Source organism: Gambusia affinis, linkage group LG06, assembly GCF_019740435.1.
Source record: "Gambusia affinis linkage group LG06, SWU_Gaff_1.0, whole genome shotgun sequence".
Classification (NCBI taxonomy): Eukaryota; Metazoa; Chordata; class Actinopteri; order Cyprinodontiformes; family Poeciliidae; genus Gambusia; species Gambusia affinis.
The window spans coordinates 7,264,165-7,289,650 of NC_057873.1; the positions used below are offsets into that span (position 1 = coordinate 7,264,165).

A 25,486-nucleotide genomic window follows, 5' to 3' on the forward strand; every position below is an offset into this window, starting at 1 on the left:
GAGTATGAGTCTGCATAAATTCAGGACTGATTTGTTTGCTGTAAGCTACCAAGCTATGACTGAAATGTACAAGACGAAAAGAATATTTCAAATGTTTCACCAAACATGTGCAATGTGTGAGCAGCTTCCAAAACAAACTGGTGGCAGGCATGATAACAGGAAGCTGCACAAACAGCCCCCGTTAGTGAGGCTTCCCAGGCTATTTGCTCATTGTCACCTCAGTGTGTGAGCACGGTCACGCCTGCTTGTTGCCTCTGAGGAGGCCATCGGGGGGGAAAGGGCCATCTTCACTGATTTTCTTATCCATGCTCACCAAGAATGTGCTGGGAAAAGAGACAAGTCACTGGTGGCCGGATGAAAGCTTTTGGGTTCAGCATCTCCTCATAACTCTGCATATGCAAGCACAGCAGGAGAGACATGATGCTGGTCTCTGCCTGTCTTAAAGACAAATGAGGAAGTGGCAATGGGCCTATAGGGCCCTGGGCTCCCTGTAGGTACCCCACTATCAGGCTGGTAGATTAGGTCTGGATCACAGTTGACATTCCACAGCAGAAAGCAATTGGATAGTGGAGAGAGTGTAGCCTTCTTCAGTGTGTTTCTTAAACTGGGCGTTCGCCCTTTGATTCGGTGTTTCACCAAAATGAGGTTTATTGTATTTGGTTATAATAAAGATTAATTTTCAAAACGTTGGTGAGGTAGTGGCTTGCGCAAAAAGATACAAGAAATCTGATATTTGTCATCCATGAATAACCTGAAGACATTATATTATGCAAAGTAAAGGATTTTTACTGCATGTATACAGTCCTGTACAAAAGTTCTTTATATTTTGCTTTCAACAAGCCATTCCTTTGAATATTTTCCTTTTTTTTAGTTTTTCTTTACACTTTTTAGCCCAGTTTTTGTAAAGTTTAGTTTGGAGTGTGTGCTTAAAAATGAAAGACAAAAGAATTGCATTAAGCGCCTTGCTCTTGAACTGTAGCACAAGCATCACAGGTGGCACGTTTAACACAGTTTAAGAGTTATTTACTACATACATACAAACCCCAACAGCCAAAGAAAAAAAAAAGAAAAAGATTTGTTGAAGCACAATGACTTTGGCTTCATTATAAACGTCCCTACAGGCTATTGGAGTGAGTAAAGACCTTTAAGAATTCCCTTTGTGAAGTGACACAGATGAGATTAACCCACAACATTTATCTCTGAAGTTGGAATGTGGATTGTGGATGGACATAAAACCCAACCAAAATAAAAACTAGGTCCAAGTTTGAATGCCAGTGGGATTTACTAATTACTATTCTCTGCAACTGCCGTACCATTAGCAATACAAGCTAAGAGCAAGGCTTCTATGCTTTTTTGAACTTTCAATCACGGTGGCTGCACGTTCATTAAAGAAGGTTGGCGTAGTACTTTTTTAAGGAAAGATACACCAGGATAAACATTTTCTAAATTTCAAGCTTCTTTCAATGAATTTTAAGTTCAAATCTGGAGTCGAAGGTTTTATGAGTTACCTCATAAACCTAAGTATAAGGTGTAAGGTATTATGAAATATAAATCCTGTTCATTGACTGTTATAAAATGTCTGTCAGGATGATGGTAGTATGAAAAGCTTTTAGTTACTTAGGCGGTACTCATAAAAAGTTTGAAAACCATATTTATGTGTATTTATTTAAATTGCACCAAAATAACTTGACATTCACAGCTTCACACTCAACATAATTCTGCATTACACAGATTGCATGTAAAAAACAATGTCTGCTGAAAGCTGTTGGTTATACTGTTGGTTATAACTGAAGGTTGTACTGAAGCTATATCAGGTCAAGGATGTTGCAGAATGCATAATTCATCCTTTGCTCTAGTGAGGCCTCCAAGTAATTAAATAAACCATCTAAATTGTGTTTAAAAGCATAATGCCATTAGCATTTTGGTAACTACTCTGCACAAAAACATTATGAAACATTGACATATTTAGGAGTCTGTGGCTATATGTGTTGAGGCAAATATATTTTTAGAAATAAATGTAAAAACCATGTGTGAATTAGGTAACATATTGACAAACAATAATGGCAGTTTTCTTCATCTAGCTAACCCCATGTTGGAGTTGCACATTGGGGATGTTCTGCAGGAAATGTGGAAGGTGCTGCTTATACAGGACATGTAATACTGATGAAATACAGTGATATTTCTATGTAAAGTCTTTTCTGGTTGTTGGTATTGGTATCAACAAATTTCTGTTCACAAATGCCTATTTTTAAGAGCCAATTCCCAAATGATGTCGTGTTTGGAACAAAAATAAATACTGTGTAGATCAACCTTTTTTTTTAAACACATTCGACCCAAGAAATTAGGAGGAAATTGTGTGCTCAAAGACCTAATGAAATTGTTTTTATTTTTTTTTGTCTGATAATGGTCAGCAATTCAAGTAAAAATTAGTAAAATAAAAAGTCTGACAAGCAAAAATCTTATTTAGAACAAGAAAAATGCTTGGACATTGATATATGATTACAAATCAAGTACCTCCCCTAGGAAGCCTCTAGCTTGTCATTTGTATAGTCTAATCCATTAGTGAATAATAAAATCATGTCCTATTCCCTGGTGTTTAATATCATTAGTGAGCGTCTGCATTAGCAGTCATCAGCCCATTTTCACCATGTTCATTTTACAACCTCCACCTATTCCTCTTTCCCTGAAGATATACAGCCGACCATTTACATGCCAATGAATCACAGCCCCGCTCTGCACACGACACACCGCCCTTGGTTAGGAGTTACTTCTCAAGATCAAGGTCTAGCATAGGGGTAATTATCACACAGGGTTGAGATAGAGAAGGATGTCAAAGGATGATAAGTTTAGGTGATGTGTGAGTTTGTCTCCTTAATTGCACAGCACATGGTGTGGGATCAATCGTTTGGTGCATTTTAAAGTCAAAAAGAGAAGGTCAATAGACGGGTGGCAGAAAAGGAATCAACAAAACGCTGCGTGTGAAGAATGCAGATTAAGACGTTGGTGAGATGGAGAAAATGAAACATCCAGGCATAAAACACTCACTCCTTGCTCCCAGTATGTCAAATAGTGCTCTGCTGGTAGCTGAGGAGAGTCTGTAGATCTCTCTTCACAGATCAATGGGTCCTGCAGATGCTGCTGTCACAAGCCTGAGCCTGGTGTCCTGTTTGTGTTGGTCTCCACCCTGCACTGTTCCCACAGTTGCCATTGACTAACCACAGGGCTCACTAAGTAGAGGAGAAGAGTCGACTCAAAGCAATACACTCTCAAGAGAGGGGACACTCACGGGCTTCCAGCTGACAGATCAGAGCTTTGATCATGATTACAAATTGTTGTGGCTCAGGACAGGTGTCTTTGCAATTCTGCAGTATCCTGCTGAGAACCTATCAATAGGGAGTGGGAAAAATGACTGTCTGGACACAATACTTAAGCTACAACAAGCCCTCCAGCCCTTAAACCTGAGATACTCTTTTTTTTTTTTTACTCGCTGTTGTCTTTAAAGTTTTCAGTTGCAGCTAAAGTTTGTTAAAACCCAGGTAAACTTTACCTCTGTGAAGGAGGTACAAGGAAGTTTTTAAGAAGCCTAGTTACTTTGTGCCTCCATTGGGTTTTTGTTTTCAGCTTTACTGACAAGGATCACATTTCAGCAATGAAAAGACACAGTGACCACACAGAAATCAATTGTAAAACTCCAGTGCCTTTTTCAGTTTGAAGTTTGCAGCGGAGTGCGTGTGTGTGTGTGTGTGTGTGTGCGCAATCGAAACGCGTCTCTTCAAACCCAACGCATGCCGCCGGGGGAAATCTCCACGCACCAGTTGCCAGTAACTGGCCAACAACAACTGCCAGGGAGAAAAGTGCTGAGCTCCTCTGAAGTCTTTCACTGCAAGTATCTCTGAAGCACAGAAAACAAAGCCGTGGAATGAGCGGTAACCACATATTTACCATCTTCCTTTGGTGTATGCTTTCTTTATGTGGAAAGGATAAAAAAAGCAGCAGGGGACGTGAATCTTAAAAGAGGTACATGAAAGCTCGAGACTCAGGCAAATACAGTCGTTTATAATGATAAGCTGTCAGATTTTCTTAAGAACCTTTGACTTTTTATTTCAAACAGTCCCCCTCCCCTCCTTTCTTGCTCATATACTCAAATTTTACACCCTAATTTTAAGATTTTAAAAGTGCTTTAAAACTTTGCCCAGCTATAAGCATGCTGGAAACTTTCAAGAGATAATACACTAAAAGGGCATTAGTGGGTTTCAGAAATTGTTCAGCAGGATGGCAGAAAACCAACACCATGCGATGCATTTTTTAATACAAAGTCACCTAAGAACTATATATAGGTCCTACTTCGCAAATTAGCATTTCCAGAATGAATCCTGTTATTTTGTGAAGGCCTCTGAGGTTTGTTAGAGACAATTATTAAACAAGATAAGGGATCAAACTGTGAAAAAGTTTAAAGCAGAGTTACCCAAAGAACATACTAAGGATTGATTAGCTCAAAAGACAAAATGCATTGTAAAATATGCAAATGTCAGAGGTCACTACAATGCCCACCACTAAATAGATACAAGTTTGCAGTATGTGAATACATTCTCCTTAATGTTTCAAAAATGTCTACCAGTTTGGTACATGTAGCTCAATTGTTTTTGTGAACGCTGCTACAAGCCTTGGACATAGCAAATATGTACAAGAAGCTGCTCTCATGTTATGTTTTGCCAGCCGGCATGCAAAACATTATGTGTACTCCACCACAGATTCAAATGGTTGTATTACCTCATTGAATGATTCTAATTGCAGCAGAATAACCCACTCAGTTAAGCCAGGTGCACAGCAGCAGGAAAGCACCTCAAACATGCAGATTAATGAGTTCATAAGACCAGTGCTGGGGACCTCCGGTTTCCATCAAAGCAAATGCATATGTTGGAACGGCCCTTTTTAAGTCCAGACCTAATTTAAAGCCAATTAAGAATCTGTGGCATGACTTGAAAGCTGGCATTCATATATAATATTTACCCAGTCTGACTGAGTTTGACATATTTTTTAAAAGTAATGTGCAAAAACAGATCTTCTGTATATGAAAAACTAATAGACACATAGGCAAAAAGACTTACAGCTGTAATTGAAAGGTGAAGGTAATTTGTTTTTGGTGAAGTTGAAGAAAAACATGTATCTCTTTTCCTTCACTTTACAGGTTTGTGCTACTTTGTATCGGTCTCCCCAAGCATCATAAAATCTCCCAAGTAAAAAGGTCTAAGTTGTGTGAATACTTTTGCAAGGTGATGTTAGTATTTTTTTGCACATAGTTTCAAAAGAGGACAGAACATTTAATGAGTCAGAAATCCAGAGTGGGATAAGAAGCTTCTTAAACAATACAGGTTGCAAAGCCTTGTGAAGGTAATGAGAACATGCAGCTCATGCTGTGCAGTCTGATCACAAAGTTTGTTTAATTATACAGGAAACATTTGCAAAGATCAGTGATGATATTCTGCTTAGACCCAAGACGATGTTCGCTGCATAGATTAGCAGCAAGTGAGCCGTTCCATCCTCTGACAGAAATAATATCTAACTTCTGGTGACTGTATTAGAGCAAACTCTGAATTATTGCAGAGCTGTAGACGCAGGCAGAAGGACACAATGCTGAGATAATGACCCTTACTCTCCAAAAACCCAACTGGGTATTCCAGGACCTCTATGTACTACATAACGGCCAGTTGCTGCTTTTATTGACATTTTGTGTGTGCTACTGGAGTCAGCTAACAAGATGTCTTTGAAAATAACCTTCCTGATCCTCCTTCCTTTGGGTGATAGCCATTGAAATCTACAAAATGACTCATGTCAAACTTACCCACCTCTGCTATGACTGCCACAGCCAGCATTACTAAGAGAAAATATCTATCTTGGTTTGCCAACTGGGATAGAAAGATGCTGGTAGCGATATGAAGCAGACAATTAGAACAGTAAAACCCACACTTTGTCCACTCTGCTGGTTTGACAGCCTGCGCTGTGTTAGTGCTGGTGACTTCTGAACTTCCGTTATCTCCCTTTTTGCACATGACAAGCTATTCGGCATCCATCGTGAACGGGGCTGAGCGTTCAAGCCCACACTCTGGCCACTTGCCCGGTCTCGGTGGTTATCTTCAAATGTCAGGTGGTGGAGCGCATCACGGTCAGTCAGGAACACGTTGAGCAGAGCGGCTTTGACGGATTTCACGTTTTTAGCCAGCGGCTTTCACGGAGATTCAAAGATGTTTCGAAAATTAACTTTGACTTCTGACCTGCTCTCCTTTTGTATGAACACTTTCAGCCAGTAACTGATTTAGAGGATCGTTGTGAAGACAAGAGAATTGACATAATCTTCTTTTTATTAGGTGTAACTTATCCTTGAAAGTATCAGTTGGCATGGTTTGCTTAGAGAAACCAAGTATCCCAAGGTTTTTAAAAAGGAAAAGTTTTGAAGTTGCTGAAATCGTTCACTGTAACACTCCTTTAAAAGCCTTTTCAATGAGATTCCAAAGAATGTGGACAGGTAAGCAAAGTTTTCTCCATCTGTACAGCATACACACAGGTTAAAACAGCTCTGCCCATCCCCCACATGTTTCTGTGTTGATGTGTTTTCTTTCACTTTTCCCTTGATTACAAGAAAGACAAATTTGAATGTCTGGAAATGTATCCAGTACCAAAAATATTTGGAATCAGAGTCACATTTAAGCCATAAAACTAAAGGCCTCTTGCTCGACTCAGACTATACAGATTCTAAACTCAATTTGGTCTTGGGGTTTTAACCTCAAACCTCATGAACAATCTTTATCTCCTCTAATGCTGGGTAAAAGTAAGTGGGCAATATGGATCACTTAGGTAAGTGATCAATATTACCGATATGATTTGTCTTAAATAAAGTATAAAGGACCAGTTGCCATGGTAACATCATACATACTATTTATGGGTTCTGTGTGGTCTTTCTCGGCAGTTTGTGCCATCAAAAGGATTTAAGAGCAAGTTTATCTGTTTTTATTGAACACTATTACAGTAAATAAGCTACACACCGCAGCTCGGGTTGAAACAAGAACATTATTCTGTTAAAGGATGTGTTTGTTTTATCAACCAGAGAGATTTGTGCACCCTGGGTTGTTGATGGGTAATAAAACCTGTTCCAGATAGGTGTAGCTTTATAAAAATGATCACTTGGATATCTCTAAAACTGAACGCTGTGTCTTTGGATCATGCTAAAACAAAATAAGTTAACTTGAGTGCTATTGGCACATTGTTAAGATAACGTCTGCAAGGGCATTTGGTTCTTCAAAATAAATGTACTACCTAATTCAAATCAATGATGAATTCAATTTTTTTTTACTTTAACTGATGTTAACCTGCATGCATTGTTTATCTTCAAAGATAAAACCACATTTATAATTCCAGTTGGATAAATGGTATATATTATTACTAATAAAAAAATTCCTTTTCAAGAGTTTTTTTTTCCTACTTAAAAAAAGCAGTGAAAAAGACGTGGACTTTAACAGTTCATGTACTGAATTAGGATTACAGATAATTGTTTAAATTCAGAAACTATAACTTCTTTGTATTTTAGGCAAACTAGATGACATGTGTCTAATGAGAAATTATTGATTTTAGTGATTAGCACATGAGATGTGACTTAGGAAAAAAGTGAACATCTCTGCTTGTATTAAGCTAAAGAGCAGAAGGGACTGAATTTGTTCAATAAGAATTTGAAAACTACCACTAACTTTATTGCTAATTCTATATTTAGTCTATCCTATTCACAATAACAATAAAAATGCATAATAAACAGATAATATTATAATTGTGTATTTCAAATATTATTTTATTAAGTTTCAGATGGCATTATACAGTTTTTACAATTTAAACAGTGTAATATAAATATGTTGCAAATAAAAACCAACTATATTGAATTAAGTCTGCTAGGGTAGAAAACTGGAAGATTTTCTTTCACGGTTTTAATACCTTGAGAATCTCACACTGGCCTATGTCTGCTTTAAATTCACAGTATACTATAAATGAGGCAAATTCAATATCACTTTTGTCTTTGGTTTCCCAGCTTTAATGGGGAAAAGGGACACAGAAGGAAGAAGGAGTGGGAGTTGCCTTGAGGGGAATTCCAACAAAGAACGAGCATTGGACTACCACTATCGAGACAGTCATGACAGAGACATATTCAGTAATGATCAAGGCTTAGCTGCCAGTGAAGGAGATAAGGAGATGTGAGTGATATCTCTGCTAACGGAGCGATATGGTAAAGCTTTAAAAGACCTGACTCCATATATAATCACCCTATAATTGGAAATCCCACATTCAGCTTCACCTTCACAGGTTTTGGTCTCAGTTATAACCTTGCTGCTTCCTGCCCGATTTGCTCAGGAGGTTGCAAAGTTAGGCAATAACACCTTTGGACTATGTGACAGGGCTTATGCTTTCATTTTAGAAAAAAAAATAAAAAAATCTATACTCGGTGCTGAAATCAAAATAGCTCAGACACAACAAGAGTAGAATTAATTTGATTTCATTTTTACTTTTGAACAGATTGAGATTACTTTATCCTGCCTGGCTTTAGTCACAGTGAAAGAAACAACACAAACAGACAAATGACGGTGGTCAGTGTTTGCGTTATCTTAGAGCTTCTCGGCAAAGATTGGGGTTTTCATTACACTGCCGAGTCTATACGAGTTGAAAATAACTTCTACTTAATCATTTCAACTGATCCACACAATCTCCCGCATGAGACATCAACTCATGGGCCAGCTCAAGCAATGCCTGGAATATGTGATTAAAAAGGCCCAGGTTCAGGCTCTGTATGAATCTAAATCACACCCAGGAAAACTCTCTGCAATATTTGGATGTAACTAGAGCCAAGTTGCCATGGCATTGTAGGGAGCCCACTATGATAGGCCTGGGAACCACAATGGAAATCACAATGGCTCAAACCCAGAGACACAGCAGAGAGCAAAATCATTCTAGAGCATCAAAGAGCACCTTTGTTCCCACATTCCCCTTGGAAGCAAGCCGAACTCAACTTTTAGCTGTGGTTCTCTGGGATATTTTGTTTTCACTGAAGCAAAAAGAGCCTAGACATGAGTGAAGCAAGAGGTAAATGAGGGAGCATGTGACTAATGGTAATAAAGTGGATGAAAGTGGCAGCACTGTAGGCGGAGTAGGCATGAAGCACAGACTTTTCCTAATGTTCTCTGCTCTAATAGTAGGTGAAAAAAACCTGCTACAAGATAAGGTATCACAGTTGACATCAGCGTCTGCCAACAACCGTGAAGCTATTTCTAAATCACATCTGACTCAACTCTTCACAGCAACAGTTTGGTTTATGATCCAATATGGATGCGTTTGTCTAATAACAACTGTTTGTTTATCAATAATCGGTTCCACAGAGGCAGTTTTTCCTATATTAGGCCGTCAGCTCTCAACAACCTTTATGAGTGCATACAAATATGGGGGACACAGTCCTTTGTCCTGTTTATAGCCTCCCCCAACCCTCTGGGAAGAAGCTTACTTTGTGCATTCCAGAAACCTTATGTTATGCTTACACAAGATCTTATTATGATCCAAATGCCTTAAAATACAACCAACCACTTTGTCATCTGGTGAACAGAGTGGGAATTCCGACTAAGGGGCCTCTTATTTCAGAGTACTTATGCAGCCTTTTCTTGTTACTTTGCTTTTACACTGTAAAAATCTGTAATCACAAAAATTTTCTTTGGATAATTTTTAGGACCACTCGGTTATGGTGTTATTTGCATTCATTTAGCTAAAAATGCATTGATTTATTAAAATGAAATCACATTTAGCTAGTTACTACATGCTTATTATTATTCAATAAGACAAACATATAGAAATCTGTGTGGAAATGTTATACGTTTTTCAGGTGTTTCACAAAATAGACGTTGTCCTTCATTGTGCTCAAATAAGTCAAGAAGTTAAATATCAACATGCATTCCGTCTCAAATATAATTTTACTTAAGTCGCTTAGGCTAATGTGTTAACCTAACATTATGTAATGTTAATTTTGTATTTGTGTCTCCCTATCTCTATTTTTTTCTATTAAGAATGTGATTGTAAAGTTTACAATGTTCAGTTTTTTATAGAAATCCAAAACTCTTTCTATATTATCCATATTTCCAAAAATAATTTACTTTTTACCAATTACAAAATAGTTTGGAGGCTATTTAAAATATAAAAGAAAAGCTAATAGTCAAACCACCTAGCTCTACATTGTGAAGTATATGTAAATAAAATAAAATAAAATAAAATTCATCAGAATTTAAATGTCTGATGTAGCATAATGTAAAAGATAAACATAAATTTAACCAGTTCTGTCTCGTACAATGGTCAGATATCCTGCCTGACTCATGCTAGAAGTTTGTTAATGGCTAGAAGAAGTGTGTAATCAATATGCAACTTTGTAAAATGCAGATAACCAAATATCAGTGAAGGTGTATATTTGTAGATGAGCCTACATGTATAATTTTGAAAATACAGTGTTGCGTCTCCACAGGAGTGGCTTTAACTGGTTCCTTTCTGCTTAGCCACAGGCTACATTCGGATTTATATCCCAAATTTAAAATAATATGAAAACCCCTTAACTGTGAATAAACAGAGGTTTAACTCAGAGACTTTAACAGAAACAGAAACTGACAACAAAGAAACAGAAACACATCGGGAGACTTAGCATCATTTTACAATTACACTATATTTACTTTTACAGAGCAGACTGCACAGCCAACCTGGAGTATTTTTGTTCAGGTTTGTTATGCCTTCATGCTGTTGCTAAATATTTTCCCCTTATTCAAGTTCACTTAAAGGGCAGTCGCCACAGTGCCTTTTAACTGTTGAAGCCTGAAAACAATCTGCCCGAGGAGGACCAAAATAGGCTCGGGGAGTAGAGTGTACTGTTAACAGAACGGTGGAGTGTTGCCTCCGAATCTCAAGGCAACTTGCAGCTCAAACTGTTTATCTTGAACAGCAGATCTCATGCCATTAGAACACTCCAGGGACTTTTCCACATCTAGAAACTTTCTCCATTTTCTCCTCTATGTCTGCACCCCATGCTGCTGTGGAAACAGGATCCTATTAGAAAAGCCCACCCAAATGCTGCTGGCCAGCTGGAATGAGAGCCTTGGGAAGTAAAGTACAGCTAAGTTCTATCCAAACAGTCAAAAGATTCCCAGAGTCTGCACCATATACAGCCATAAGCCACAAAGGGGTGATTATTCACCAGCTTATGCCAGACTCAGAAAAAAGAAAAGGGAAAAAATTTGGGAAACACTCTTTTTTTTTTTTTTTTCCTCCCAACATACTTAATTTCATGCGGCACATTTGGAAGCTGTCATTCTACGATAGTGATGAGAATGACATTTTGCTTATTACTGCAATCCAAAGTGCCCTTGGTGTGTTTTTCCCCCCCGAGAAGCTTCGAAATTAACTTAAAAAAAACCCACAATGTAAATGTACCAATTTCAAAGACGTTCTTATTTCTATTGATCACTCGACAAACAAACTCAGTCACACTGTCTCTCAGGGGAGCTGTCATTTCTAGTTCACATGAGCTGAATATGTAATGGGAGAAAAGAAGAAATTGTGGACTCTGTTATCATTCAAATCACAAACTGAACAAGATGTACGGATGTTCATTTGAACATCATGTCTCATTTTAAATGTGTGGTAGTGATCTGAGGCAAGCAGCAGAATATATTTACCCCTAAATTCCCAACATTCCTTGAGGCAGACAGGAGAAGGGTATGCCAGTCTCGGCACAGAGGTCATTGATACACTAAACCACATGCAGACCCACACTGGGTATTAAAATCTATACGCTCCTGTTACAATACCTTGTTTTTGTGATGTAAAAAATTGATTCTATGATGAATCATTTTAATACCTTTTCCACTGTTAAAGTGACAAATGTTCTGGAAAATTCCACTAAAATAATACCAGTCTCCTAAAATACAATTCAATAATTCAATTTATTAACTTGAAATTCCTTCTGGTGATGCCATTTTTTATTTGCACTTAGAGTGGTCCCTTCATGGTCTTCTTCTTTGCCTTTCTAGTGGACAGCTAAAGGGTCAAAACTGAATAATTTGCTAAGTTTGGCTTCAGTTAAATTATGCAAAGGAGCAAATATCAAAGTTTAAGGACAACTGAACTTTGTTACAGGTTAATCAAATTCACTATTAATGAAAGCAGGTGGGAACAGAAGACAACTAAATGCTGGAATTAGAATGTGTTGATTTACTAGCCACTGAATATTTACAGTCTTTTAAAAACACACTCAGAGATACGAGAAAATTTGCAATTCTCACTTGAAAGGGTAAACAAACCTTTCAGACCTGCAGCTGCTGACATCCGATCATGACAGGATGCCTGACAGACAAAAGCCTGGGCACAGGTGACCCACATCCCCCACTGAGCTGATCTACAACTACTTTTTACGCCTTCCTCACCTGTTGTCGGTGTCTGGAAGTGTGACGGCAATTATCTGGGTAAACTTTCCCACTGGAGTAAGCTGATCTAATCCTACATAAAATGGTGAAAATTCATTTATATCTTTGTATCACTGAGAATCTTGAACACTTAGAGAAAAAAAAGCAATAAAGCAATCCCAACTTAAAGGGAAGAAATGGCTCTCTCCTATGATAGTGTGTGCATTACCCAGTAGGATTATGAAGTGTGTTTGTATCAGTAGTTTTTAAGGTTAAAAATAAAATAAAACAAAAAAAACTAAGAGAGGAAGAACTGAGGCTGTTCTTCAGTTGATACAGAGTCATCTCTGCACTGTGCTTCATATTAACCTGTGAATTTGCCTCCATATATCCAGCACCAGTTTTGGTTTCTCTTAGCTCTGCTACTTGACCTACCAGATGGCAACACAAAGAAGTACTGACCCCACATTCCCCTCATCAGGATGAACGAGATAATTAACTGTAGAGTTAAAGGCATGGTGCCTCTGAGACTGTAAAACCAGGCCATGAATACTGAGCAAACTACTTTATCCCACAGGACTTATGGCCAATCTATACTTCTACATTTATTCAGTCTGACTCAGTGAAAGGTATCTGTAGCGGGTCAAATGCAGGTTCCCCCCGGTTATCTCGTTTATCTGCTATTGGTCACAACATGTGGTGAATGTTTTCCTCCTGGTCTTCCGTTTGTTTGCCTGCTTGAAAGGAGTTTGTTCTTGTTTTCATAGGTGACTAAAGTATTGCTCACTGCGGGCGCAGGCTCCAGCAGTGGCATCAAACATGCCCTTCACAATGTGTGTCACCTCTGATACAGAGACGTGGAGCCTCCACCATCTGTTGGGCATCTGTCTGCCGGGTGATTCATCTCCTCACACATATTCACTGTTTCAGGTGTCTGTAGCAAGGATGTGACAAGTTAACAGCTATTTTCTCTGTCTTTTGGTCCATATCACTGTTTTCTCTTCAACCAGAGAGAGCTAAAAGAAAAATCAATCTCCCCCTCAAAGAGATTTTTAGCATGACTAAATAACTACAATATTAAAAAGACCAAAAAATACAATTCTGATTAGGCAAATATTGTGTTTCTAGGTTACCACTTTGGCCCAAGTGACTTAAATTAAATAAAATCTGAGATTGATTCACATTAATTGCATGTTAACTTCTTTTTTATTAGCCCAGAATCATTATTATTCATTATCATTAAAGTAAAACTGTATTTTGTGCAGCGCCTTTAAATGAACAACATTTCTGAGCACATAAGTTTGTTTTTGTTTTGTATATAATGGTAATAAGGATGCAATAACAGGCTGAACATGTATATTTAAAAATGAAGGTTCCCGAGTCTGAAAATATTCAGATTTTAGTAGTGTCACTCCAACTTCTAATATTAGAATTTAAAGGCAAAAGCTGGAACTCCATAATATAAAGAAAACAGTTAATTAAAAAACACTTGCTTAAAATTGTGACGAAGACACTGATAACGATTAACCATTTTTCTCTCTTTTCTTTTCCCACTCAGATAAAGTTCATCCAATGGCCATATTCAGGGTGTTGATTTCTCTCACTTTAAATATAATAACCTACAAAATATTGCATCTAAGCATTCCTTTGCAATTGCAATATTGCACACACTGAAGTGATGACAGCTGCAATTTTATTTACTGTGCAGCTCCAATAAAAGCAGCGCTGTACTAAACTAAACCTGCTTTCTATACACAAAAAATTTAGCATTAATGGCTTTTCATATTGTAGAGGTGTCTAATCTAGTGAGACCTAATGCCAAAGTCCCCAGATTTTTATTTCATCAACATGTTTACATAAAACTCGGTTGTGAAATCTCTACAGGGAGTGGACCAGAGAAACTGTATAAGGAATGCCTAGCTAAAGTCGCCATACTGCCTCAATTTTTTTTCACTTTTTGTTAAGTTGCAGTCACAAATTTTATTTTATTTTATTTATATTTTATATTTCAGATCAACACAAAGTAGAGCAGAGCTGTAAAGTGGAAAATCTAAATTTCTGTTGCAACTCTGTTTTTTATTTTGGATCATTATCCTGGTGTGAACTTTCCCCCAGTTTAAAGTTGTTTGAAGCCTCCAACATATTTCTTTGCAAATTGTTACTGTATTTTACTCCATCCATGTTCCCATGAACTCTGACCAGCTTTTCTGTCCCTTCTGAGAAACAACATCCCTACAGCCACTACCACATTCCAAGTTGGGGGCGATGTGTTCAGGGCAATGGACAGTGTTTGTTTTCTTCCATACATAAAGTTGCTAAAAATGCTAAAAATGTGAATTTTGGTCTTTTGACCATCCACATGTTTGCTGTGTTCTCCTATCTGAACTAAACATCCTGTCAACTGATTCTCTCACCTGAGATTTGGATCTTTGCAACTCCACCAATGTTGCAATATACTTCTTGGTTGCTTTTGGAATTAATGCTCCCCTTGCATGGTCTGTCAGTTGAAAGCCATTGTGTGATACTGAAAGGGTATAAAAACTTTAAAAAGGCGCCGTATAGGTTCCTTCCTATTTTAACTCAGTAGTAAGAACTCTGAATGGTTTCCTACACTTATAGTTAATAACACAATGCTCACCAATCTGTGTTATTGTTAACTTCCAATTTCCCTCAACCTGCCAAAAAACAAAAAAAGACAAAATGCAATTTCTAACGATCAACAGAGCTTTCTACCCATTTATTCACCTCAGGAGTTGTGATAAAAGATGCCGCTGGTGCAGCACAAAATGAAGCAAGGGTAGTGCGACTTAGCTTATCTTCTTATCTTTAATGTGACAAAATTCCATTCTAACACGCTGCCCTAAAAGTGATACCGAAATGTTACAAGGTACAAGCTGAAGCTCTTGCGCAGAGACACACAAAAGATTATCACTACATGTTCACAGAAAACCGCCCACGTCCTCCTATTGACAGGCTGACATGCTCAGCTGAAAAGCAGCATATATCTGAAAAGAACCTTGCAGCCCAGAACCGCCACTGTGGCACTGTCTATCATATTTTGGGTAATTTTTTTTTTCTGAGCATAATTCTGACACAAAGAAAGGTGCAAAATAAAGGTTGTAGAAGGTCAGAGACATAAGTCCAGATGGGGGATTCTGGAGGATTTTAAAAAGGCAGACAAAACATATGATCTCATCATAAGGCCTAAAAGGGTCTTAAAAATTTTAATTTCTTAAATGTGAAACTTTTTCCATTTTTTTCGTGAGAAAATCCACTGGGAGAAATAATAGTTTCTGCCAATTGATATTTTAAAATAATGTGTTGAGAAAACTGGCAATGGCAAAGCTTAAAGAAAAATCAATGACTGGAAACCAAGATAAAGGTTTTAATTGGGGAATCTTTAGATCTGACTCAAAAAAAAAAAAAAAAAACTCACAGTAGCTACAATACACCACTAGATATTAAGGTTATTAATTTTTTTAAGCCGTTTTCTGTGAACAAACCAATCCTTCACTAGATTATTTTTTATACACAACCAGATTTCTATGCTTTCTGTATTCATTCCTCTGCTGTCAAACTCCCACAGCTCTCTGTTTTTACAGCTGCAGCAATGCCAGACATGACTGCAAACACACCAGACATGCTTTCTGGACCAGTTTTGTACCCAGTGACAGAAAAAAAACCCAGCTCAATATGCAGCACGCCTGCTGCTGTACCAGCAACAACAATGACTTAACAGAGGGGTTTACTGAAATAACCCTTCTGTCTCTTCTTTGGTTCCACACACTTCCTGTTTGACAAAACTAAATCCCTGCTGATGCCAGTCTTTCCGCCCTTGTCTCTGTTACTGTCTCTCTCGTTATTTTAACATGATATTTTTTGTATCTTGTTCTTTTTGTTCTGTGTTTCTGTCTGAACCCTGGTCCATTCTTTGGGTCACTGGTTGCTGACCTCATCTGCAGGAAGGAGGAGATGAAGGAGCAGAGCAGAGGGACAGATGGGTGGACAGAAAGCAGAAATAGGGGGAAAGGTGAACCAGAGTTAAAGACCGAAGGAACTGGAAATAATACTGAAGAAACAAAAACAGATAAAGGACAGAAAGAGGAGAATCTGAAGAGAAAGTGAGGATAGACTGAAGCACTGGGGAGAACAGAGCGCCTCTGGCACACAGGCTACGTTTCACGGCTCTCTGACTCCAAACATCCTCGTAGTCGGTGGGGGTTTGAGAGAACTGTACATCCAGAAAAAAAAGGCTGCTGGGCTGAATGAGCATATTACAGTGCAAGAGTGGTCTGTACTTTAGGTGATCAATCAACCCAGAGGACGATAGATCCACTTTATAACCATTAGAGGCCGGAAACGTACCCAATGAAGAGCGAGAGAGCATTCTAAACACCATTACACAAAGCTCATGTCCACAGCAAAAAACTAAAGTTGTAGATTAAATATATGTGCTTCAATCTCATTTGCTTTATGCAATCGCTGCATGACAAACAAGACAATGCAGTTCATCATCATCTTCATCTCACCAAACTGGCAGGCCTGTAAGGAGGAAGGAATACAGCACAACAGGAAAATGTTTATCCAGTTCTCTGAAAATGTGTTGAGATGTGACACCATTAAACAAAGAGTGTCAAGAGACACTGTTCCAGACAGGAAGATGAGCTCTTCATCCTGGAGCCTTCCTCATATGGATGCAATTTCATGTTGTTGTACCTCTTGAAAATGAGAGCCGGCGGTGAGAGGGGAGTGGAAGCGCAACATTCTGGACCTGGGTGGGATCCAGCTGGCAAGACCTCCCAAAGCCGGCACAAGGACAAAGCTGCTGGCGGCGCTGGTATAGCTCTGACACAGGACAACACGAGACGAAGCCAAACCACCTTTGGCAAAATTATGGTGGCAATAAAGGCCGCCCATCTGTAATTTATAGATGTGTCTTTATAACTATAACTCGTGCTCATGCCCTTGGTGTACCCTCTGAGTCTCAAAGGGAGTGCAGACAGACGTGGAGCAGTTAATTTCAAGTGGCCTCGATGGCACATGACCAGACTTCTATATTACATGTTGTCTTCAACAGGTCACCTTTACTGGCAATTTAGATACCTGGTAAGTTCTACATTTAAAGAGGTAGTTCAAGTTTTTGAAATGAAGTTTAGTTAAAGGTTTATAAGCAGTAAATATCCAAATGGTTGGACTTGTTTGTCTAATAATATTGGAGTTTAGACAGTAAAGGGGGTCAAGAACAGACCATACTGCTACTGTCATAAAACATCTGTAGTCTCTAAAACAATTTATATAAAGGACATTTAATGAAGCTTTAAATGCCATTATGTTTGCACTGGCCACTTAGTTAGTATGTTGTTACCCGTAGCCCAGGAAAATATGAGACAAAGACACTTTTTTTAAAAACTGGAGATTTGTCCTCAATTGAAGAAAAGAAAATATTTAAGCTGGCAAGGGAGGCTGCTGAAGAAGCTGAAAGCAAGGAACTTCAAATGTTTACAACAAGTACTGGTTGTGTTTTACATGTAACAAAAATAGTTAATATTCTTCATATGTCTAGATTAAGGGGTACGGTTAAAATACTCTTTAGAAAACTTTTAGATGCAAAAAAAAAAATCTCTAAACAAAGTGGATGTATGTGACCTTTGGAATATGACTCACGCCAAATGATCTATTTGGTACACAACCAACACTGTATATTACAGCCAGAATATTTTATCCAGAGGGAAACATGGTGGTGGCAGCATCAGGCTCTGGAGAGACTTCTCTTCAGATGGAACTGAGGTGGATAAAGCTATGAATTGTTCCGAATACCAGTCAGTTTTGGCCTGAAATCTTCACTTAAATGGTTGCAGGTCGAAATGTTATTTCAAAATGTTTTAGTTTAAAGGTGTGCACAGGTATGCTACTGAGTTATCACACTCAGTAACATATGAAATTTTCCCAACTAACCCTTTGAATCTTTTGTTTTGAAGATCCACAGATAATACTCTTGTGTGACTAACTGAAAAGAGAATGAAGCTTTTCCTGTTAGAGTAACTGTCATACATAAAGCAGAGTAGTAGTAAAAACATTAAGTTTAGAGAGGTTGAAGTATATGAAGTATAGCTCCAAAATCCTGGGCTACTCTTTAAATAGGCATAAAACTCAGGTGAAACAGCTATATCTGTGAATCCGCCAGGCATATTGTTCCTTTCCTGACATTCCACACCAGTGTCTGCAAAAACGTAGCAATCAGAAGTAAACATAACCATTCAACCAGAAAACCAAATAGAGAAGCTTTCCCAAAAGGCGCCACAGCCAATTATTTGATATTTCAGATCAACTGCAGCTTCAGTGGAGGCAGGGTGAGAAGTATTCAACCAGAGCTGCCAACAAATCTGTTCAAACTCTGGAGGTAAGAGCCAAAATGTTTCCCTCCACAAACACAGCCTTTAGTTTGGGGGAAAAAAAATCTGTGTTTTGTCAGCTTTGGTTAAATAATTTTTTATTTAAACCTATTTGAAAGTTCAGAAACTTTTAAGGTCAGAATCTAAAGCTTTGCAAGTGTTCAAAAGATAAATATATGTCAACTGAAAGACAAGTTTGTCACTTTGTTCCCGAACGCCTCACAGGGAAATGGAGCCGCATGAGAAAACCCACATTTTCTGATTTGAGTTTATCAAAGAGCTGTCAGAACTCTTGACTAATGTATAATGTAATAGACATTAAATGCCTCTAATCAATAATTTAATCTCATCGCACCCTGATGACATTAAATTTCCCCTTATAAACCAAACAGTTCTTTGTATTTTACCCAACATTGACAGAAATATTCTGATTACAGAATTCCCCTCTGACCACAGCCCTCCCTAATGATAGTGAAAATGCTGCATGGAGCTATTTCAAACCTGAGCTTCATCCCTGAGGGACACAGCACCTCATAAGTTCACACAGCAGCAGCCTGTAAGAAAGTCCTCTGCGTCCCCACCGCAAGCTGCCCCACCAAACTCAACAAAGGCCGTCATGCATCGCAGTGTTTGTCTCGTTGTTTTCACCTTCATTTTCTGAAGACTCAGCAGTTTGTACACGTCCTCAATGAAATATGGTTTGCACCCTCCAGCTTCGAGTGGCCGTCTCGCCTGACATTTTTATCAGGACCTAAAATGAGTTTGGTTGCACTGATATTCTCTGCAGGTCAAAACAATATTTTTGAGAGATTCAGTCATGTTTTGAAAAAAAATTTTCAATTTTGTTCCTGAATGGATCCTAATGCATGAAGAAAACAGACAAGTTCCTGTATAAGTATTTAATGACATAAAGATTTAAAAACTATCTTTTTTTCCTAAATAGGTTTATTTAAAAAGGTAATTGCTCCTTAACTTTGGCAGCAACATCTATTCACATGTGGATAAATTCTGTTTTACTTTTATTTGCAGGATTGTTTCAAACTCAAACACACCAAAGTTTTTTTTTTAACATAAATAAACTGTTTAAGGTGACAATCAGAATTAACATCATACTTCGAATAGGCCACTCTACATCCTTAATTTTGTCTTCCTGAACCATTTATGTCTTTGCTGCAAAACACAAGTGACAGCCTACAGGCCAAATATTTTCTTTCAGACTTTTCTTTTTGAGGATATATCATGGTTACTTAAAGGAAGTCAAAGTCTTCAAGGTCCCTAAAACAGCAAAAGCAGCTCCAAACCATCACGCTACAACCTCCATGTCCAACTGTAGGTATGATTTTATTTTTCCAAAAAGCTATAGTAAATGCTCACCTTTTGTGTTTCTTTTTAGTCAGCAATGTCGGCCATTTTTGCTATACCCTCTTTTTTTATTGATGAATCATGAAAACTGTCTTTAACTACAGCATGTGAGTAGTTCCAATGTTTTGGGTGGTTGTTTCCTGGATGGATGGATGGATCCATGCTTGTTTTCAGACTTGTTTTTGTAGACCGAACATTCAAGGAAGGTTTGCCACTATTCCCTGTTTGTGGTTAATGATTCTTATCATGGTTTCTGGAATCCCAATGGCTTCCTAACTATTTATAGGTAGCCAGATTTCAATAATACGTTACTCATCTGTTCTTGAGTTTTTTTAGAGCAGTGTGATGAGTTACTTTTTGACAATATTAACCTACTTCACATTACCATGTAAGTTCTATTTAAGCAGTATCCTCATTCTACAGGCATAAAGATAATCAGGGCACTTTGGGATTTACATTTTTTTCAGACTGTCTTTGTATGCTATTAAAATTTGTTGGACAATCTGAAAAATGTAAAAGTGACAAAAAAGAAAAGACTTTTTCACAACACTGTACTACAAAAGATAATGTGGTTAAGCAGAACCAAAGGAAATACAGAACGCAGACAAAAATAAACTCAAATCCAATCGTGAAATTTTTTTCTGAAGTTTTAGTTGATCACTCTTCTCAACAAGATAACCATTAAAATGTGCATTGCTTTATGTACTGAGAACAGATGCTGCTGCCTTTTGTTATTTATCAAACAGGCATGCACTAATTAACCCACCATTATTTTTGAAAGCAAAGCAACAAGGGCTCATATCAGGTGCAATGGAAAAATGGGTCAGACTTCTGGGCTTCTGGCATACACCTATCCCTTTCTCTGCCAGTTTGAAATTAATTTTGAGATTCAGCTTTTAAGCTATCATTGGCTTTGGCATCTAGCAAATCTATAATAAAAATCCCTTAAAGCCAGTCACACAGCAAGAGAATTAGGCAAGGTTTGGCGATCTGAGACAAAAACCCAGATGTCTGAGCCAGTTTGCAGCACATTTTGCTAAAATCGCTCCATTTAATCAGCTCTGAGAGGCAGCCACTGCTAAGAATTCAGCATTTGGAAACATCTGCAGATTTTATACTAATGAAAATATTTAGCATTAAGTCTGCAGCACTTTTTGATGGTTAAACAAGACGACAATTTGTCAAACCTAGCTCAATAGGGAGAAAGAAACTTTTATTGAAAGTTCCGAGAAATTAACCTCCGATGAAATTTAAAAGATAAAAACATTAAACTGGAATATAAAGAGATTCATTGCCCCCCAGCGTATGTCTCCCCCATCGTAGCACAACTGTATTTGAATAAAGTTTAGTAACTGTTTTCGAGCCCTAACTCTACCACAGCTACGGTATTTCTTTTTGAGAAACATTCCTACAGAATAAGAAACAGATCAGATACCATCTCTGGTATAGCTCTGAGAGTTTCTGCCAGTCAGAAATATGTCAGATGAAAACTGATTCTTCTTAAAAATATATAGTATTTACAACAGTCTCCATTGGTTTTTATAATGTCTTTGATGCCTGAAAAATGTTGCTCACAAAGTTCTACAAACATGTTTTGTTCAGATTGATGAGTGGCGTTAGTTTTTGACAAGTTTCTGGAAGTTCCTAATTATTAGAATAAGAAATGTAAAACTGTCACTTATATTTAGATAAAACCTGCAGTGTTTCACATGTCTTAGATGGGTTTTTTCTTCTTCAACTCATGTGAAAATCAAATGTTCAAATGAATTATTCATCACAAGGCCTTTGCTGGTCTTCTCGGGCCCATGAGAAGGTTTCAACTATTTGGTTCAAGCATACCACAGCAGGGACAAGTCCTGCAGGACTCCAGCCACTGAGACCTGGAGTTGGACACCCCTAATTTAAACCATTTGATTGTAGCTCTAGCTGTAGGTGTGTCACAAGTCACAAGTCTTTTCAAGCCACAAGCAGATTTTCTTCCAGAATTCACTTGGACTTAGCTTCATTGTTTGTTTTTTCCACTCCACAATTATGTGCTACTTTGTTTTGGCTTACTGCACAAAATCCCAGTAAAGAACAATGAAGTTTGTGGTTACCACATGTCAAAATGTCAGAAAAGTTTAAAGGTATACAAATAATGTATTAAACCACTCTTGAAATGGACACACACAAGTACTTATTGTGACAGGAGGATACACACGAAGTAGGAAAAAAGGGTTTAGAGTTGGCCTAAATCGTGACTGTTAAAAACAAAGCTTAAACAGCTTTTCCTCCTGCTGTGTGCGGTTCTGCATGAGGTGCCCGAATAGACAGGGCAGGCCTCTGCGGGAGGGGGTGAGGGACCAAATCCCCTAACAACCAAATCCGAGTCAAGAATCTTTAAATGTCTGAACCACTCGCCTGTGCCACATCCGTTCCAGTGTGTGCACCGCTGTGGATGACTAAAACAAGAAACTGTGAAGCAAAAGGGGAGAAAGCTGTTTAATGTAAATCAGATGAAGCTCTCAGGCCTTTGATTTATGAATCTGATAACATTCCATGCTGCGACTAAAATCCACAACCATGAAGCAATTGGAGAGTTTTTCTATCGGGAGCTGCAGTAAATCAGATAAAGAACTGATGAAACCTTTTGGTTCTAATCTGTTTCATGGAAGTGAGATATATTACAAGATGGTCTCAGCTTGATATTTTATTTGTGGCAACCTCCGCAACGGCCTGTCCTCTCTTAATTAATGGTCCTCAAGAGGTTCAGGGTAAACACAGAAGGATGTACAGGATCACCATCAAACAGCCAACCGCGAGGCTCACACTTCGCTTTCACTGCTCGTCACATTTACTTCCTCTCCTTGTTCCCGCTAATCAACGATATCTGATCGCACTTCTCGGCCCCCACCCCGCCTGCTTCCCTGCGGATCTTTATTTCTCGCAGCTAACAAGAAGCAAACGCCGAATGTTTCAATCACTCGTTTCCCCTTGGCTTCCCTCGCCCGCCTGAATATCTCGGCACTCTTTTGGAAGTGACAGAAGACAATGCATGCAACAGCCCACTGAGCTTCTCAGTTGTGTCACTTCCAATTAGCCCTTCTGAGACATCTCTGCCCTTTGGCTCGCTATAGCATTCAGGATGAAAAGACCAGAGCGGTGTCTCTTGCATTGTATGCCGCCTTTCTTCACTCTCCCACTGTCTAAATTCAAGCGTGTCTGGATTTGTGAGTCTGCGAGAGGAAAAAAAAACTGCAAAAAAAATAAAAAATCAGACAGGAATTTTTTAATCCTGCAACCAAATATAGCAGTTTGCATATAGCTGTGAAGCTTAAAAGAAGCTTTCCTTATGTAAAAAGGGTAGACTTCAGAGTAACCCAAGCAGCCTTCACCGTAATCATCCACCTTATTATACATCATTAATGCTAAAGAAATTCCCAAGAAGCTAAGCCTTTTAGAATTAGGACATGCTAGTCTTCTGTAGGTTCTTTATTTGTCCTTCTGGAAAACGCAGCAGCTCCCTCAAATCAGCTCACAACCTGCTTCTCTGTCCCGTCACGTTTTAAATCCAAGCCGAAGTGATGCGGATTGTAAACAGCAGAGTGGTGAGCCACAGTATGCAAGCAAACGTTTTCTGAGTTAATGAGAGGGACTGGAGCGCCACAGCTTCTTAAACTGGGGCGAGGGGGAAATTTTGCAGCTTCAGTGGAAGCCTTCCCTCAGACCTCCTGTCCCGAGAGAGCACATGTGCAAGAAGCCAAACAGCGCACGCACACAAACAAAAGCTGGTGCCAAGCCAAGCTGGGTCTAACTTACTGCAAACAGACAAACAAAACGTGATTTCTGCAGCGCCTCTGAGAGCCAAAAAAACCCCCAAAAAACACCAACCCCCAACCCCCAAAAAACAAAACAAAAGGGCAGAGACTTCTTTAAAACTTAAAAAAATCAAACAAAGAACAGAATTTGAGCTCATTTGATGGCTGTCCATAACTTCAGAAGGCAAGATTACCAGACGCAGTCCAAATGTTTCAGTGAACTGCAGCCAAACACTTGCAAACGCAGCAAGACTTTTTGTTCAACAAGAAATCTAGTTTGATGTGCAATGTTTAAAACTATTATAACAATCTTGCTTCATTCCAAACATATGTCTGCAGAAAAAAAAATGTAAAAAAAAATCTAAAAAGAACTTCAGAAGCATAACTAGAGCTCAGCAGGAGACTTCATTTCCTGTTCAGCAGAGAAGCAGAGTTTACTGGGAAGTCAGCAGAGCTACAATATGTATAAATCTTTTATTTCCTCACCAATGCTTTGTTGAAATCTCTCTAAAACTATGTTCATAAGAACTTAAATGCAGCCTTTAAAACTTGAATAACTTCCTCTTGAACTTTTTTACGTTTTGTCACGATGCAAAAACAAACTTTAATGTGCTTTATTGGGATTTCACATAATGTAACAACACAAAATATGGACCAATTTTAAGGATGAAAAAAAGATACATGTTTTTACAGAAAGCAAAACTTTGTAAAACCACCTTGAGCTACAAGTCTTTTGGAATGTACCTCTTACTGTTGTGCACTTCTAGAAGTTAACATTGTGGCCAGCAGTTTTCTGTTATCACTTGACTTTCCACAGATTATCAACTGCACCTAGGTCTGGACTTTGACTGGACCATTCTAACACATAAGTATGGTCTATTCCATTGTAGTTTAGGCTGTATATTTAGGGTCATGAACCCCAACCCAGGTCTCCAATCCCTCCCAGCTTCTAAAAGATTTTCTTCCTCTCATCTTTCCATTAAAGCTAACCAACTTCAATATCTGTGCTGTAGCAAAGCATTCCCGCAGCATGACCCTACCACCACCAAGTTTCAGATTGTGAAATATTTGTTTAATCTAATCACATCACACATGTTTGCTGTGTTCCTTACACATGTTATGGCAAACCTTGGATTAGATGTCTTACAGATTTTTTTTTCTACAATGAATTTTTACGTCCAGTATTCCATAAAGGCCAAATTGTGGAGTGATTTGTCCACAGATTTTTCCACCTGCGCTACAGATTTGAACTCTTCTTGTCAATTTTCAGTTGCTCTCCTCACATTCCCAAAGTTTAGGATATTGTTATTTGTTTTTTGGGTTTTTTTTTTTGATAATATTACAGTACACACTAATGAAGTCTATTTTTTAATTAGGTAACTTCTGACGGTTGAACTGTATGATGTTTAGCAGTACTAGAGTGGGGAAACTGAATACATTTTAAAAAGAAAATGAAAACCCTTCTTAATTATTC

At 38.3% G+C, this 25,486-nt stretch overlaps 1 protein-coding gene across 1 annotated transcript in view; it reads right to left on the reverse strand.

The window, feature by feature from the left end:
- Positions 1 to 25,486, reverse strand: part of LOC122832579 (LHFPL tetraspan subfamily member 6 protein) — a 65,747-nt gene that overhangs the window by 35,635 nt on the left and 4,626 nt on the right. The window lies entirely within an intron of this gene.